At 36.1% G+C, this 17,193-nt stretch overlaps 1 protein-coding gene across 1 annotated transcript in view; it reads right to left on the reverse strand.

The window, feature by feature from the left end:
• LOC119836396 overlaps positions 1-17,193 on the reverse strand; it is a 44,183-nt gene that overhangs the window by 18,136 nt on the left and 8,854 nt on the right. The window lies entirely within an intron of this gene.

A 17,193-nucleotide genomic window follows, 5' to 3' on the forward strand; every position in this document is an offset into this window, starting at 1 on the left:
ATTCCTATGGGTTACGGACTTACGCGGGTGAAACCGCGGGGCGCAGGTAGTATTATATATGCAGATGCGTGTTCATTTGCCTTTCTTTTACGTCGCAACGGAGCGATTTCCTCCTAAGTGTTTTGTATGTGGATATATTTTGGAGTCTAGACACTGCGTCTTTTTAACACATCTTTATTTGCTACACCTGTATGTTTGTATGTAACCGACTCTTTTAGACTCGATTTTATCCCACTTTAAACGGACAGATTTATTAACTTTTTACGCTTATCAAGAATCGGAACCAATGCAATCTTCTAATATATAAAATTCTCGTGTCACAGTTTTCGTTGCCATACTCCTCCGGAACGGCTTGACCGATTTTGATGAAATTTTTGTGCTTATCCGGTATCTATGAGATTCGGCCAACATCTATTTTTCATACCCCTAAATGATAAGAGTAAGGCAGAACAGCGTTTGCCGGGTGCAGCTAGTTATATATGTAAAAATTGACTATTGTACGCCACATGGCAGATAACAGTAGAACTTTATATAATGTAATACCATCCTTATAACCTGTGAATCACAATAAATCATTTCGAATTTATATTTGAATTTGAAGCCGCGAACCTACAGTTGCATATAATACAGCTTTTTAAATTATACACGTAATTAACTCCGGCTATGTCAGCCTCTCGAGCAATGAGACCTCGCCACAACGGGTTGTGTCGGGGGTTACGCAACGACACACGATACCTTTATACGCATTCGCTCGCACGACTAAAAGGAACATTTAAAAGTAACTATGGTACATAAATGATTTTCTGATATAATCATTCATCATCATTATCGTCATCAGTCTATATATGTTCCCGAGAGAGAGAGTTGTCTTCGAAACCCTGCAAGCGTGCAGGAAATAAATGGATTTTTCAATTTATCTGCACATGTGGATAACATCACCACTGCTTAAAACGGTGAAGGAAAACATTGTGAGGCAACCGGCGTGTCCAAGACTCAAAAGTTCGACGACATGTGACATCTGCCAACACGCACTTGGCCAGCGTGGTGGATTATGGCCTGAACCCTCATAGGAGGCCTGTGTCCCAGCAGCGGAAACGTGTATGGGCTGATGATGATGATGATGATGAATATTATAAACCAGAAAGTTGTTAGTAGTTGTTGTAGATGTTTGTTAGTACCTCACGCAAAAACAGCTCATCGCATAAAATCAGTCTGGATAAGCACATACGCAAACTTTTCGGATACCACGCGAGCAACGCCGCGGGCTACAGCTAGTAACAGAATAACACATAACACCGGACAAATGTAAATAGTTCCCAACAAGTGCGTTCTACTTTCGTTTTGAAGCTGTTTTAATACAAACAAATACATTACACTTTGTTTAACATTGCTTAATTGTAATAGTTTTGTGTTTACACATGGTTTACGCAATTTTAATTTTACGTGACGCTATACCAGTGTTTTTCAATCTTTTATATTTCGCGACCCCTATACAGGTTGAAAAATTTTGGTGACCCCCTTTTATTCAGTAAGTTTTGAAAGTAAATTGGTAAAGCTACGCGCAATTTATAGCAGAGAAACAGACTGCAATTAGAAAATTGATTATTAATGTTTCGAAAATAGCACCACGATTTGACAAATTTTCGAAAAATAAGCAAGCCCATACTTCTCACTAAAATTGTGTTTTTATTGTAGTGTTAGACCTTGCCTTTTTCTTTCAGTCGGCGACCCCCCGAGTAAGGCTTCGCGACCCCCCCAGGGGTCGTGACCCACAGATTGAAAAACACTGCTCTATACTAACAATATGAACCGGAAAAGGTTTTTTTTTATTATACTAATTACTATTATTATAACATTCCTTCTTTCCAGACTTTAATCCTTTCCTTAAAAGCGGGCATCACATTCGCAGAGGCACTACCTCTGCGAATGTTCATGGGCGGTGGTGATCGCTTACCATCAGGCGATCCACAAGCTCAGTTGACCGCTATGACATAATAATAATAGTTTAAAAAAACTAAAAAACACGCTTTAACAAAAATCATATTTTGCAAATTGAAAAATGGAAAAATTTTATCAAATTAGTGTATTGTCATCGGTCCTCAATAAATCTACAAAGTTTGAACGAAATCTGGCCGTTTAAAGTGGGTCAAAATCGCGCCCAAAGAAGTCGGTTACAAACAAACATACAAACAAACATACAAACAAACATACAAACAAACATACAGGTGAAGCTAATAAAAAGCGTGTAAAAAAATACTAGCTTCGCTCCGCGGTTTCACCTGCGTCAAGTACGCGGGTGAAACCGCGGTAATTTTTTAAACGTTAAAGGGAATTGAAAAAAACGAAAGATATTTTTTTTTAAACAAAACTTCCAATACATAACTATTTCGAAACGAAAATGTCTGTACTGATTCTAAGTAATTTGATCATTTGCACATTTGAGGAGGATGTACTATTTATTGCTGAAGTATAAAGTTTTTTTAGAGAAAATAAATGTCTTTGCTTTTGGTAATGCATATATACTATCACTAGCTGCGCCCCGCGGTTTCACCCGCGTAAGTCCGTATCCCGTAGGACTATCGGGATAAAAATTGCCTATATGTTATTCCAGTTGTCCAGCGGTCTACGTACCAAATTTCATTGCAATCGGTTCAGCAGTTTTTGCGTGAAACAGTAACAAACACACACATCCTCACAAACCTTTCGCATTTATAGAATTGGTAGAATAGGATAAGCTTTTTTTGTTTATTTGTTTGAACCTCAGGAACTACTAATTCCAATTGAAAAATCGTTTTTGCATTGGCTAGATCACTTATTTTCGAAGGCTATACATTTTCAAGCTATGACCGAAAGGAGCTGATCAGTGTGAAAAACAAAATTGAAAGAAAAGAAAGAAAGAAAGAAAAGAAAGAAAGAAAGAAAGGAAACAAAGAAAGAAAGAAAGAAAAGAAAGAAAGAAAGAAACATTTATTTTCTTTTAAATTTGCAATGTGCAAAGTGGAAATTGCAAAATGGAACCCTTCGAGAGTATATTTTTTCAGACGAAGCTGCACAGCTGAGCTAGTTTAATGATACCTCCTCACATTTAAACCTTGAAGATATTTTCCTCGAGTGCCCACTTCCTTGTAATGCGAATAATATGCGAAGGTTCTATGGTAATGGAGGTATTATGTCATCTTCTGTACGAGACGTTTAATTCTATTTAGATGTTTTACTATGAATAGCTTTTTATACTAGCGGTTCGCCCCGGCGTTGCCTGTGGTACATATACTACGTACATATGGAACGATGATATTTTGAAATCGGTCCAGCAGTTCCTGAGATGTGCGTTCAAACATATTTTATATTGTTTTATTGCTATTTCTCTGCAATATTGACGTGACAACGTCTTAAATTAGGTTGCGGCTCGGAGTCACTCATGAAAAAGTGTAACGCCCGGTAACGTTACGATGAGTCACCGAACTATGATCGCTCCGTCGCGCGCGCAGCACTAGAGAATTAGGCGCATTGAATCGGCGCGTGCTTGTGTCTCTGTCTCTGTCTTTTTAGTAAACAAAATATATTTTCTATAGTTAAAATTTGTGCAATTCTTATTTTCATTCGATTCCTAGTTCCTATTGTGCAATTTAATAATATTCATATCAATAAATATTCTACCGAGAAAAAGACGTTGTCACGTAAAATCTTCGCCCGTAAAACCGACTTTACAGGCAACCATTTTTTTTATAAATCTCCGCAAATAAAGAGTTATATATGTATGTAGGAGTAATCTCTGGAATTAATGAAGCGATTTTGAAAAATCTTTCATTAATAAAAAAATGCATTTTTCCTGTTTACTGTACGTTTTAATCTATTCTAATATCATACAGCTAAAGAGTTTGTTTGTTTGAACGCACTAATCTCAGGAACTACTGATCCGATTTGAAAAATTCTTTCAGTGTTAGATATCCCATTTATTGAGGAAGGCTATAGGGGCGGACCGCTAGTAATAAATATTTAAAGACCTATTATTAATACTTATCCATCCAAATATTTAACCAATTTATTAGTTTCAGTAAGACACTCAGATATTTATAAAACAGTGGACATTTAATTATTTATTCGCTGCATTTTTTATGTCTTTTAAACGTAAAATGTAAAACGCTAACACGTAATGATGCGATAATGGCGCTCACACAAAACTGTGTTTTTTCTCGTTTGATATAAGGTATACAATCGTAAAACAATATTAAAGCATCGAGTCTAGAACATGCTTCTAGAAAAAAGAACTTTATACCGTTGGCTTAATGTTGAGTCTCACTTGACAATACAATGACCTCAAGTCAAGGTCGTTGAGTCTGCCCGTATGGCACTATCTTTATTAGCCTCTATGTCTATATATTAAAAAAAACTTATTAAAGGTCTAAACTGTCTTATGTCTAGCCAACTTCAAAAAAGAGGAGGTTCTCAATTTGACTTACTACTGGGCAACCCGATTCCGATGATTCATTTTATATTCGAACTAGCTTTTGCCCGCGGCTTCGCACGCATTAAATTCGGCGTAGTTATAGAGATGTCATTATACATATATACCTTCCTTGAATCACTTAATCTATAAAAAAATCCCATCCAAATCCGTTCGGCAGTTTTAAAGATTTAAGCATACAATGGGACATAGGGACAGAGAAAGCGACTTTGTTTTATACTATGTAGTGAAGCGAATACATACCACGTGGTTCATTTATATTTGGCCGAGTTCTGACGACTTGAAGGCAGTTTAGTTAGGTAAAAAACTGAATCGCCTTCATATTACCAGAACTGGAGCAAATTTAAATGAGACAACATCTGAGCTTTCCAGTATATGTGATAGTCGAGCTCTTCGGCGAATTGGGTTAGCCAGCACCGGGGAAGTACCACACCATTATAGACCAGCGTGAAATAGCATACTGCTGCGTTTCGTTTCCTTCCCAGTCCTTTCCCTTATTCTTTTCGTAAATCCTTTCTTAATCCCTTTACAATTTGAAGTCGGCAATCCATTTGTAGAGGCGTACGGTCTGCAATCGACTTTACGCCTCTCCAAATGTCCATGGGCGGTGGTAGCGCTTACCATCAGACGACCCACCAGCTCCATTGCCGACAATGACATAAAAAAAGCTTTTTTTAAAATGGCCACTCAAATCATCCAGTAAAAAGTTCTGAACAAAGCAAAACAGTAGCCCGATTGAAACCTTGCTGTTTGTTTTGATGTCTTTAATTACACTGGGAAGGATTTTATGGTTGTATGGGGAGTGACCATACAGTGATAAAGGGTCACGGTCGTTTTACAATTTAAAAAGTATGTACTCTGTGAACCGTTTAAATGGTTTATTAAAGCTTTGAGGGACATCAAAACGTTCAATCATCAATGTTTTATCCCACGCTACTTATTTGAATAATAAAAAATAACTTCTCATTGTTGTGTCGTGTTTTTTGCATTATATTATGGAATCGTTTTTTTTATGTTATAGCGGGCAACTGAGTTGGTGCTTCACCTGATTGTAGCCTACCATCGCCCGTGAACATTCGCAGCGGAATTCCTCTGCAAATGCGCTCTCCGTTTAAGGGGTAAGGGATGAGGTAGAAAGAAGATGAAGAAGTCTTGGTTAAGGGTGAGGAAAAGAAAACGGGACACCGCCTCCCCCACTCGCCGTACGAAACACAGAAGCATGCTACTATTTCACGACGGTATTCTGCGGAGGTACGTCCCCGGTGACCTGGCCCAATTCGTGCCGAAGCGTGTTTGACTTTTCTTTTATGTCGAGCTTAATGTGAACCTTCCAATATTCTTCACTCCGTCATGTTTATTTTAATGATCAATTTTCTTATCCACCTTTAATACGTATCTCTTTTATTGGTCCCTTTTTCAAACTATATTATTATTTCATACACTTTTAGTACGACTACGATACAGAATCCTATCCTATCCTATCCTACTATCCTATTAATATTATAAATGCGAAAGTTTGTAAGGATGTCAGTGTGTTTGTTGCTCCTTCAAGCAAAAACTACCGATTGCAATGAAATTTGGTACGTAGACAGCTGGACAAATGGAATAACATATAGGCAACTTTTTATCCCGATATTCCTACGGGGTACGGACTTATGCGGGTGAAACCGCGGGGCGCAGCTAGTATAATATAATTTTAATGCACTTTTAGTACCGCTACGATACAGAATAAGATACAATTTACTACAAGGTTGTATGTGGTAAATATCATTAGTTACGTAATGGCATTTTCATTTGGGCTCATTTAGGTGACACGTACCTTTCAAGCATTATAGTATAAAAACTGATTTAAAATTGTGTTTGAATATTTGATTTATTATATTTGCTTTAATATATAATATACATACAACTAATCACTTGTCGCGGTTTCGTCGGTATTGACCCCGAAAAAATATACAGCCTGTTTTATATTTTATCCTCGTTTTTGACCCACTTTAAACTGACAGATTTAATTCAAACTTTGTACACTTATCAAGGATCCGTGACAATAGAATAATTTCATGAGTTAATCTTATTATCCTGATTATGAGCGATTTAATTTCCTTACGTATGCAAGTGAGATAATTCAGATAGTTCTATCAATAAAGCGTGTTTATAAAACTATATTTATTGCTTTGATTCACCTCCTAGTTCAATCGTCGCAAACAAATAATCAAAATTAAACAAATCTCTTTAAAGTACCTATTAGTTCGAACCTACTAGCTAAGCAACCTTAGGTGATGTCATCGTGTGACGTCACTGTGACCTTACCTCATCTATTTGTATGAATGGAAGCTATTTAGAATACTGTATTATCATTTTACGGAGCAATAAGTTATATTTATATATTATATGTACAGTAAAACTAGGCGTGTTTCTGTTGTGTTACATCATGTATGATAGGAGAACTCAATCGCCTCATAACTAGCTTTTACCAGTGGCTTTGCACGCGTTAAATTCGGATTATTTTATAGAACTTATAATATATAATCCTTCCTGTTGAATTATTATATATCTATTAAAAATCCCCATCAAAATCCGTTGCCTAGTTTTAAAGATTTAAGCATACATAGGGACATAGGGAAGGAGAGAGAGAAAGGGACTTTGTTTTATACTATGAAGTGACATAGTTTCGAAAAACTAAAGAAGCTCGCTTTAATGTTATATCAGATAATCAGCTACGTTGTGTCACTTGCTCTTATACAGAATATACGAAAAGACATTGTGTAATCCCGGCGATCCTGATCAGAATAATAAGATAAACTCATGAAATTATTGTATTGTCACCGATCCTTGATAAGTGTACAAGGTTTGAATTAAATCTGTCCGCTTAAAGTGGGTCAAAATCGAGTCTAAAGAAGACCTATTATGAAAACAAACAAGCATACATATAGTTGAAGCTAATAAAATCATGTTAAAATAATTTATTTATCTACATGCAGAGAAGTAAAAATTAAATTAAATTGTTGGTATTACTTAAAGAATTATTATTATTGTTATTATATGTCATTAGGTGTAGGTAATTTTAGAATAGGTGAACTGATTTTAATAAGATTTTCATCCATAGGGGAGTTCGTATATAAGATAATATGTTTCATTGTACCCCTCTGTATTAATAAATATTAAGGCAAAGTTAATAATAAATAAAACATATAAACTAAAAAACAAATAAATATAGTCCATTTGCATTCTAGACTGCAATCTCTCTCAATGCCTAATTTAGAGATCCGACCAGTCCTTTTTGCGAAGCGTTTCGCATTCCTAAAAACAAACGCTTAAAAACAGGAACTTATATTTAATATATAGGTAACACTTAGTACATCTAAAGGTTGTTTAACACATAACAAACTAAGTTACATAAGCTAAGCTAGGAGCCACTTGTTAATCGTTACATAAGTCAATATGTAATTTGACAGACGTAAGGTCGAGTACTTGTGAAGTGAACATGCGAGGCTAAAGAAAACCAACTTAAGCAGACCTCTGTCACATTGTAAGTTATTTCCAAGTTACAAAGTAACAGAGTTTGTGATTTTGTCATGTGATAATGGCTGTGCGTAGTTTGATGAAATTTAACACAAGGATGAATTAAAATCAAGACACGCTAAACTCATGGGAACCTTTTAATAAATACATGACTAATGCCATACAAAATTGTTGTGAAGATATATCGATGTTCGATACACTTTCAGACAATAACTGCTTTACCGATCTGGATGGAACTTGGCACAGAGGTTGATCATAGTCTTGAATAGCACATACGCTACTTTCATATAAGCATAACAAGCAAAACCGGGTGATAAAGCTAGTTAAGTAAAAGACAACAGTCAATTACTAAGATCAGAACAATGACTAAGCAGGCGGAGGTCTTTTTATATTGGTCGTTCGTGATATTTTTAAGGCCTTATGACATTAAACAAGTCTTCCTTGTGGGTGGATATTAAATAAACTCGTTATTCTTTAATGTAAACGGATCGTTTTACAAACAGATATTAATATGACCCCGCCCGCCATTTCGTGCGTTTTACTGTTTTCGTTTTTTTTTTCTTCTTAAATTTTTTTTTTCTATTATTAACTGCCATGATGGGTTAGTGGGAAAATAATAATAGATTAAGTTGATATACTGAGATTTATTGATAACCCAGTTAACACAGCAAAACAGTTGACACAAGAGAGAGTATAATAAGACCACAGATTAAGAACGATGTTAAGACATAGACAGTAGCTCCAACTAGTGAGCTATTTAGACAGCTTAATGACAATTTACATTGTTTGGTTTACATACTAGTTCTAACATGCTGTTTTCAAAAACGAAGGAGGTTTTGCTTTCGACTGTTTTTTTTATTACATAATTTATAGGTTTCAATCGATTATTTTTGTGTTTGATAGGAAATTGTTGTCATTTGGTCTCAGTTTGGTCTGGGGTGGAACCTTCTTCATCAGGGACTTTTGTAGAAAATTTGTTACATAATATCCTACTAATATTATAAATGCGAAAGTTTGTAAGGATGTGTGTGCGACTGTTGCTCTTTCACGCAAAAACTACTGAACCGATTGCAATGAAATTTACTACGTAGATAGCTGGACAACTCGAATAACATAAAGGATATTCCTACGGGATACGGACTTACGCGGGTGAAACCGCGGGACGCAGTTAGTTTATAATAATTCCATGCTTTTTCTGTCGCACTTGTAATATCAGTTTTTCTATCATGTATTAGAATATTTTAGAATCTGTTCAGTGGTTTATGTGTATAGAAATGACAGACAGACGGCGATGTCTTAGTAACCTTTCGATACAGAACCTGATTCGTTGTCGATCTGATTCGTTGGTTTGTCACCATGTCTCATGTACCTCAGGAACCGTTACAGTAAGACAGTTTAAATTTTCAGAGATGATGTATTTTTGTTGTCGACATAACAACAAAAAAAATCCAGGTTAAGCAACAGTCGGCACGGTTACAAATTGGATGGGTGACCAATTTTTTTACAATTGCTCTTTCGCTCATATGTACCTACAGAACCCTCTCTGTCCAGAATCCGACTCGCACTTGACCGATGTCTTTCATCTGTTTAAAAAATTTACGTTGCAAACCCTTACCGTGTATATTATGTAAGTTGAAATAACTGTACGCATAACTTCAAATAGATTATAGATATCAGAATTTAGGTTACGAGACCGATTTGTCGGTTTAAATGCCGTCTCTTTCATCCGTACGGCGTTAGAGTGAGACAAAACACCTTGATAGTGACTTATGCTAAGAATGTACCATATTTAGTACTAGCTTTTCCGCCCGACTGCGCACGCGTTAAATTCGGAGAAGTTTAATAGATGATATTATACATATAACCCTTCCCAATCAATCACTCTACTTATTAAATAAAACCATCAAATCTCTTGCGTAGTTTAAAGATCTAAGCATACAGACACACACGGCGGAAAACGACCTTGTTTTATACTATGTAGTGATATCTTATTTCGTTTACCTTTAGTATTTATTATGTAAAGAATTTACTTTGTAACAAAATATTTGAAAACCATGAACATTTATTATCTTGCTTGAAACGGGGTTTAAAACATGTACTTTTATATTTATTAGAGTTGAAGTTAAAACTAACCTTCTCAAGTTTAATTTTCAGTTTTATAGCATTGAAATGCTTTATAAATGAGAAATTTTGAAGGAATAGAAAAAATGTGTGGTCGAGAGGCTAGGCATTGCTATCTACGGTGTGGCAAAAAACGCGGGTTCGAATCTCGCCTTATGATCAATTCTTTCAAAAGTTCTCATTAATCTCCTCAATATATGAAACGCAAAGGTGACTGTTGATTGATCCATCAACGGACAGCCTAAACAACTGGATCGACCGGGCTGAAATTTGGCGTGCTGATAGCCACTATCATATAGGCATTCGCTAAGAAAGGATTAGGATAAATGATACCCCCGAGGCAATAAAATAGAGGTTGAAAGTTTATACTATGAATATTTATTGTGACCACGCGGGCAAAGACGCGTTGTATTACCTAGGTGTATGGCAACCAACTAAAATATGCTATTATTTATTTATAACACATCAGGATGTTCACCCTTGAAAAACATATTGGCCATATAAAAATCCTTTGTACAGTTTTATAGAATTAAAATTCATATAACATAACACATGTGGGAGTCGAGCACGCCTCGAAACGAATTAGGCCAGCTCACACCGGGGAAGATCCACACCCACGAATACCCGCGTGAAACAGTAGCGTGTTACTGTGTTTCGTCCTGTGAATGGAGGAGCCGGAGGCCCGTTTCCCTTTCCTCACGCGTCCTAGTCCATTCTTTCTTTCCAATCGCCAATCCTTTCCTTTTCCCATACCCCTTAAAAGCAGGCAGCGCATTCTCAGCGGTATGAGCCTCTGTGAATTTTCATGGGTGGTGATCGCTTACCACCAGCTCAATTACCAGCTATGACATAAAAAAAATATAAATATATCTTATACCTTTAAACGAGCAATTCTTGTATATATATATATATATAATTGGAATCTCGGAATCGGCTCCAACGATTTTCATGAAATTTAGTATATAGGGCGTTTCGGGGGCGATAAATCGATCTAGCTAGGAATCTTTTTTAGAAAATGTCATATTCGTGTTTTATTCGTGTTTTTTTTTTCCTGACATCTATTGGTGAATAATAATACTATTTTGCTTCGTAGATAGCTGGACAACTGAAATAACACATAGGCACTTTTTATACCGATATTCCTACGGGATACGGACTTACGCGGTTTCAACCGCGGGTCACAGCTAGTAAATAATAATAAATTATTTACATATATACTAGCTACACCCGGCAAACGTTGTTCTGCATCGCTCTTATCATTTAGGTGTATGAAAAATAGATGTTGGCCGATTCTCAGACCTACCCGATATGCACAAAAAATTTCATCAAAATCGGTCAAGCCGTTTGGGAGAATTTTATATATTAGATTTTAAATCGTTTATTTGTTTCTCCTCACAATTCATAATCACATGACAGTATACATGCGTAAAGGGTTATCAAAACATTAGCTGGAGTTGGAGGACCTTGTGTTGTGATCACCAGGTACCTCGCCGTCGGTACCAATCAACAATATTGGGAAAGATATTTCGACAAATACAAAAGTTTGTGGTTTTACTAGCTTAACTAGCTATTATCCTTATTATACTTTGTGTTACTTAGTTCATTCGTCACGTTACTGTAAAATTAAATGTAAAAAACGATTTATAAATAAAATAACGTAAACAGTATAGCCATACGCAAATAAAAACTATCCTTCACAGCGCAGATAATATTTAGATAGGCGTGGACCCATTAGTCACGTTTCACCTCTACCTTATATTGTCCAAGGTAACATTTTATAGTTGTGTAATAACTTACAAAGTTAGTAGTGACCATTGAAACGAAATCAGGTGTTAAATTTCATCCTATCCTACTAATATTATAAATGCGAAAGTTTGTAAGGATGTGTGCGCGTTTGATGCTCTTTCACGCAAAAACTACTGAACCGATTGCAATGAAATTTGGTACGTAGACAGTTGGACAACTGGAATAACATATAGGCAAGTTTTTATTCCGATATTCCTATGGGATACGGACTTACGTGGGTGAAATCGTGGGGCGCAGTTGTTATTTATACGTATACAAAGTATAGCAAAATATAGCATAGCTCCATATCTTTTCCTCACCTACCCACTTCGTTCCTTTATCGTGAATCCTTTCCTTATCCCTACCCATTGAAAGCGGGCAACGCGTTATAGCGACCCTACCTCTGCTCTGTTCACGGGCGGTGGTGATGGTTTACCATCATGAACCATCAGCACAGTTGTCAGATATGACATAAAAAGTGCTTTTCGCAATACGGGCATCCTCATTTCTAGTTTCTAAAAAGAATTATGTCTCCGGAGACCATCAAAACATAACATAAAAATTACTTATCGCATTACAGGCATCCTCTTTTTTGATTTCTAAAAGGCAGTGTCTCCATAGACCCATAACTAACACCAGACATATAAATCATATCACAAACACTAATTCATCTAAATACTGTTTGTTTGACTTAAGTTATTAATCATATTATTTAAGTGATAACGTAGCTTGCTAGCTATTTGATAAAAATATATAAAATTTTCGTTTTAAAAATAACAATAACGAAGATAATATTTAATAATTTACAAAGAGGCAGTTTGCTAAATTGCGAGTTTGTGGCGTTGTGGTTATTTCTGGATCTATGAAGCTAATTTCGAATTTTTTTCCGAAATTGGTTATGACATTAATGTAACACAGACGAAGCCGGGGCGGACCGATAGTTTATTATAATACTCTAACCACAGATAAATATACTATACTAGTGTTATTACCAAATTTCTGTAACGAGTGCAGATAATGCTGATAAAGCAGTATAATGTTGCAATCAAATTGCGTTGTATTTTCATATGAACAACTAGCTGCGCCCCGCGGTTTCACCCGCGTAAGTCCGTATCCCGTAGGAATATCGGGATAAATGTTGCCTATATGTTATTCCAGTTGTCCAGCTGTCTACGTACTAAATTTCATTGCAATCGGTTGAGAAGATTTTGCGTGAAAGAGCAACAAATACACACACATCCTTACAAAATTTCGCGTTTATAATATTAGTAGGATGATTGTGTTTGGTAATAGTTATTTTTCTTAATTCACAAACATTAAAACTCTTTGGTCCCCGCCATTTTATAATACAGACTAAAAAAAAAAAGAACATCGAATTTGAGTTTGAAAAAAGAACTTTGCATCAACTATCATTAACTCCACGCGATTGTGTTAAATGTTTGCGAAAAGAGTTCTCATGCTGGCAACACTGCTGGGAAAATTATGAAATTATACTTCTTATGTGTTATGTTAGTTTTTTACAACTACATGACGTATAGGCCCTGATTCAACAAATTAATAAATCTATACAAATATAATAGAGAAGAAAAGTTTTTTGTTTATTTGTACCCTAAAGGCTCCGAAACTACTGGTCCGATTTTGAAATTTCTTTCACCAAAAGAAAGCTACATTATTCCCGAGTGCTATAGGATACTTTTTACCCCGAAAATGTACAACGGGCGAAGCCGGGGCCAACAGCTAGTAAATGAATAAGGTTTAAATGTATACCACTATAATAAAAAATATATTTTGCTTGTTTAGTTGAACGCGCTTATATCAGAAATTACTGATTCGAATTGAAAAATTATTTCTCTGTTGGATAGTCAATTAATGGAGCAGTGAATTATGTTACAAATATATTTTGACTAGCCGCGCCCCGCGGTTTCACCCGCGTAAGTTTATACCCCGTAGGAATATCGGGATTAAAAGTTGCCCATATGTTATTCCAGTTGTCCAGCTGTCTACTTACTAAATTTCATTGCAATCGGTTCAGTGGTTTATGCGTAAAAGAGTAACAACAACAAGTAGGATAGGATGGGATTAACATTTTGCATATTGATGTCGTGTCTGTAAAAATAACTTTGAAAGAACGACTCATCGGCAATGACCTAGGACCTTAAGATATTATTTAAATAATATTCAACCCTATGCAACAGACACAAAGTTACATTTTCTATACTAGCATATATTTCCTTGTTATATTGTATTCATAAGAATGCAATCTTATATCTGTGTGAGTTTTTATGTTAGAATTAATGAGTTAATTAATCATAGTTTTTTGTAATTTTTTATTGTTTCATTATATTATGTTATATGGTTTTGAATGTTTAGTATTTCACGTTCATTTTTAACACGAGACGGCCTGTTTCCTTTTCCTCACCCTTTCCAGTCGTCAATACTTTCCTTATCCTACTAATATTATAAATGCGAAAGTTTGTAAGGATGTGTGTGTGTTTGTGGCTCTTTCACGCAAAAACTATAGAACCGATTGCAATGAAATTTGTTATGTAGACAGCTGGATAACTGGAATAACATATAGGCAACTTTTTATCCCGATATTCCTACGGAATACGGACTTACGCGGGTGAAACCACGGGGCGCAGCTAGTCCTTTATAAATTAAAGCGGGCAACGCATTCGTAAAGGCACTACTTCTAATTAAGTTTATTTCGATGACTATCGAGAAATTATATAACACACGACAAATCAGGCTTACGATTTATCGTACCGACGTATCGTCCACGATATCGTATCTCATATAACCAAGTAACGGGAACAGCGTCCACCGATTGGGCAAAAGGTGATGTAACTTAAACTTAACGGTGCCGTAACTTATAAAGCGCTTTGTTTAAGCTTTTAAGTGACATATACTTTCGAGGGCTTTTCAACCGACTTCGAAAAAGGAGGAGGTTATCAATTTAACTGCATTTATTGTGTTATTATGTGTATGTTTGTAGGTATGTAACAGGGTCCTTTAAACTCGCTGGACCACATTTATCGGATAGATTTAATTCAATCTTTGTACACTTATCAACGATCATTCATGAGATTTAGATTCATGAGTATTTCTCATTATCCTGATAAGGTTCGGCAGGATAAAATAATTTCCATACATCTTCTTAATATAAAAAAATGATGTATATTCCCAATGAACTCTTCACCAACTCAACCGATTTTGATGAAATTTGGCATTTTATGTGTAATTTGGCCCAACTTAAGATATAGGATAGTTTTTGTTTCGATTAATTATCCCCATAAGCGAGCGATAAGATTCGCAGACAAAAGATGAGATATGCATCACTGGATGTGCATCTCAGCTTAAAATAACATTTTAACGGATGAAAATCTGAGACCATTTTAGATTATTGTTTTAATAAACAGATGGCTAAGTAGCAGATAAAAAGAAAAAAAAAAAAAAAAAAAAAAAAAAAAAAAAAAAAAAAAAAAAAAAAAAAAAAAAATTATCCCCATAATTTATAATCTTAATAATTTCAATTATTACTCAGCCATAGCAATGCGTGGCCGGGTATACTAGTTTACGTATAAGAGCAAATGACTGAATTCAGTTGATTAACATAATACCGTGTTTTTTCGTTTCACTACAGTAAATTTCCTTCAAATATATTTGCGTCAGTGTTGACTAGATCACAGCTAGATTACCTGGTCCTACGTCCATCCATGACCGCCTCCTTGGTACAGTAGTTAACGCGTGAGCATAGAACCGAGGAGCCCTGGGTTCAATTCCCGGTGGGGACACACAAAAAAAAAATGTCTCGGTCTGGCAGGACACAGAAGGCTGATCACCTACTTGTCCCTAAAGAAAATCGATCAGTGAAACGGATGTACATCATCTGCCCCATACCCCACTAGGGGACACGGGACTTCACACACACGTCCATCCATAGGATGGATTCTAACTCCCGAAACATGTCGCAATCAGCCGGCTGCGTCCTGTGATAAGTTCGTCATTTTACTTAACCACCAATGGCGGAAAAACCCAATGATGCAAGCAACGATTGTAGGCGTTTTGACATCAAGGCAAGCGAATTTCATTAAACGTATCCTCTTTTAGAAATTAAAGACCTTTTAACGGATTTTAAACTGGGATAATTGGAAAGGGATTATGAAAGGATTATCGAGAGGAATAAACGTAAGGACTGGGATGGGTAAGGAAAAGTATATGGGCCTCTGGCTCCCCCACTCACTGAACGAAACACAGCAGGATGCTATTTCACGCCGGTCTTCTGTGGGGGTGTGGTACTTCCGCGGTGCGAGCTGGCTCAATTCGTGCCGAAGTATGCTCGACTACCACATACATCTATTTTGGACCATTCGATTATTCAATACATTAAATATTTCCTTTTATCGTACGAATGAGCATCATGAGTCGTGCACTTTTGTATTTTTTTTATGGCAGGACAAGCAAAGGAGCAAGTGGGCCACCTGATGTTAAATGGTCACCACCGCCCATAAACACTTGCAACACTAGACTTATACTTGTTACAAGTGCTTTGCCGGCCTTTCAGGGACATATACGCTCTTTTCTTGAAGGCCCCAATGTCGTAATTGTTCGGGAACACCGTAGCTGGTAAATCGTTCCAAAGCTTCACCGTACGCTTATACGTATTTGCTAAACTTTATTAGAGTATACGATTGTATAATTATAGAAAGGTTATTTGGTATTAGGTAAGGTTATAATAGTATTTTGGTGTTGAATTAATATTTCGCGTACGTAACTTTACGTAAGTTTGTCTGGTAGACGAGATAATATCTAAAAATAACGTTATGTCCTCTGAAATAAGAGCTAGCCTGCGCGTAGCTTATAAATTGCTTTATTAGACGATTCTAAATATGGTTAGCAGTAAATATAGAATATCTTGTATGTGAGACAGTTTTATCTTACGAAAATATATACATATGTTGCTATGCTAAATATTTAATATTATTAAGAACTAGCTTCCGCCCGCAGCTTTGCCCGCGTGGAATTAGGACTATACAAATGATTTAGTGACTGTCAATTCCTGTTTTATCCCAAGGGAGCATTAAATGGGGATAAAAAGTATCCTATCACCCGAGTCAGCTCATACCCTGTCTATACACAAAATTTAATCAAGAACCGTTCAGAAGTTTCAGCGTAATTGACGGTCGAACATCAAAACAAACAAACTTTCACATTTATAATACTAGTGTATAGTGTGATAGTGTGACTAGCCGCACGCCCCGGCTCTGCCCATGTTGTCATTTTTTTTTTTTTTTTTTTTT

This window comes from Zerene cesonia, chromosome 24 (assembly GCF_012273895.1).
Source record: "Zerene cesonia ecotype Mississippi chromosome 24, Zerene_cesonia_1.1, whole genome shotgun sequence".
Classification (NCBI taxonomy): Eukaryota; Metazoa; Arthropoda; class Insecta; order Lepidoptera; family Pieridae; genus Zerene; species Zerene cesonia.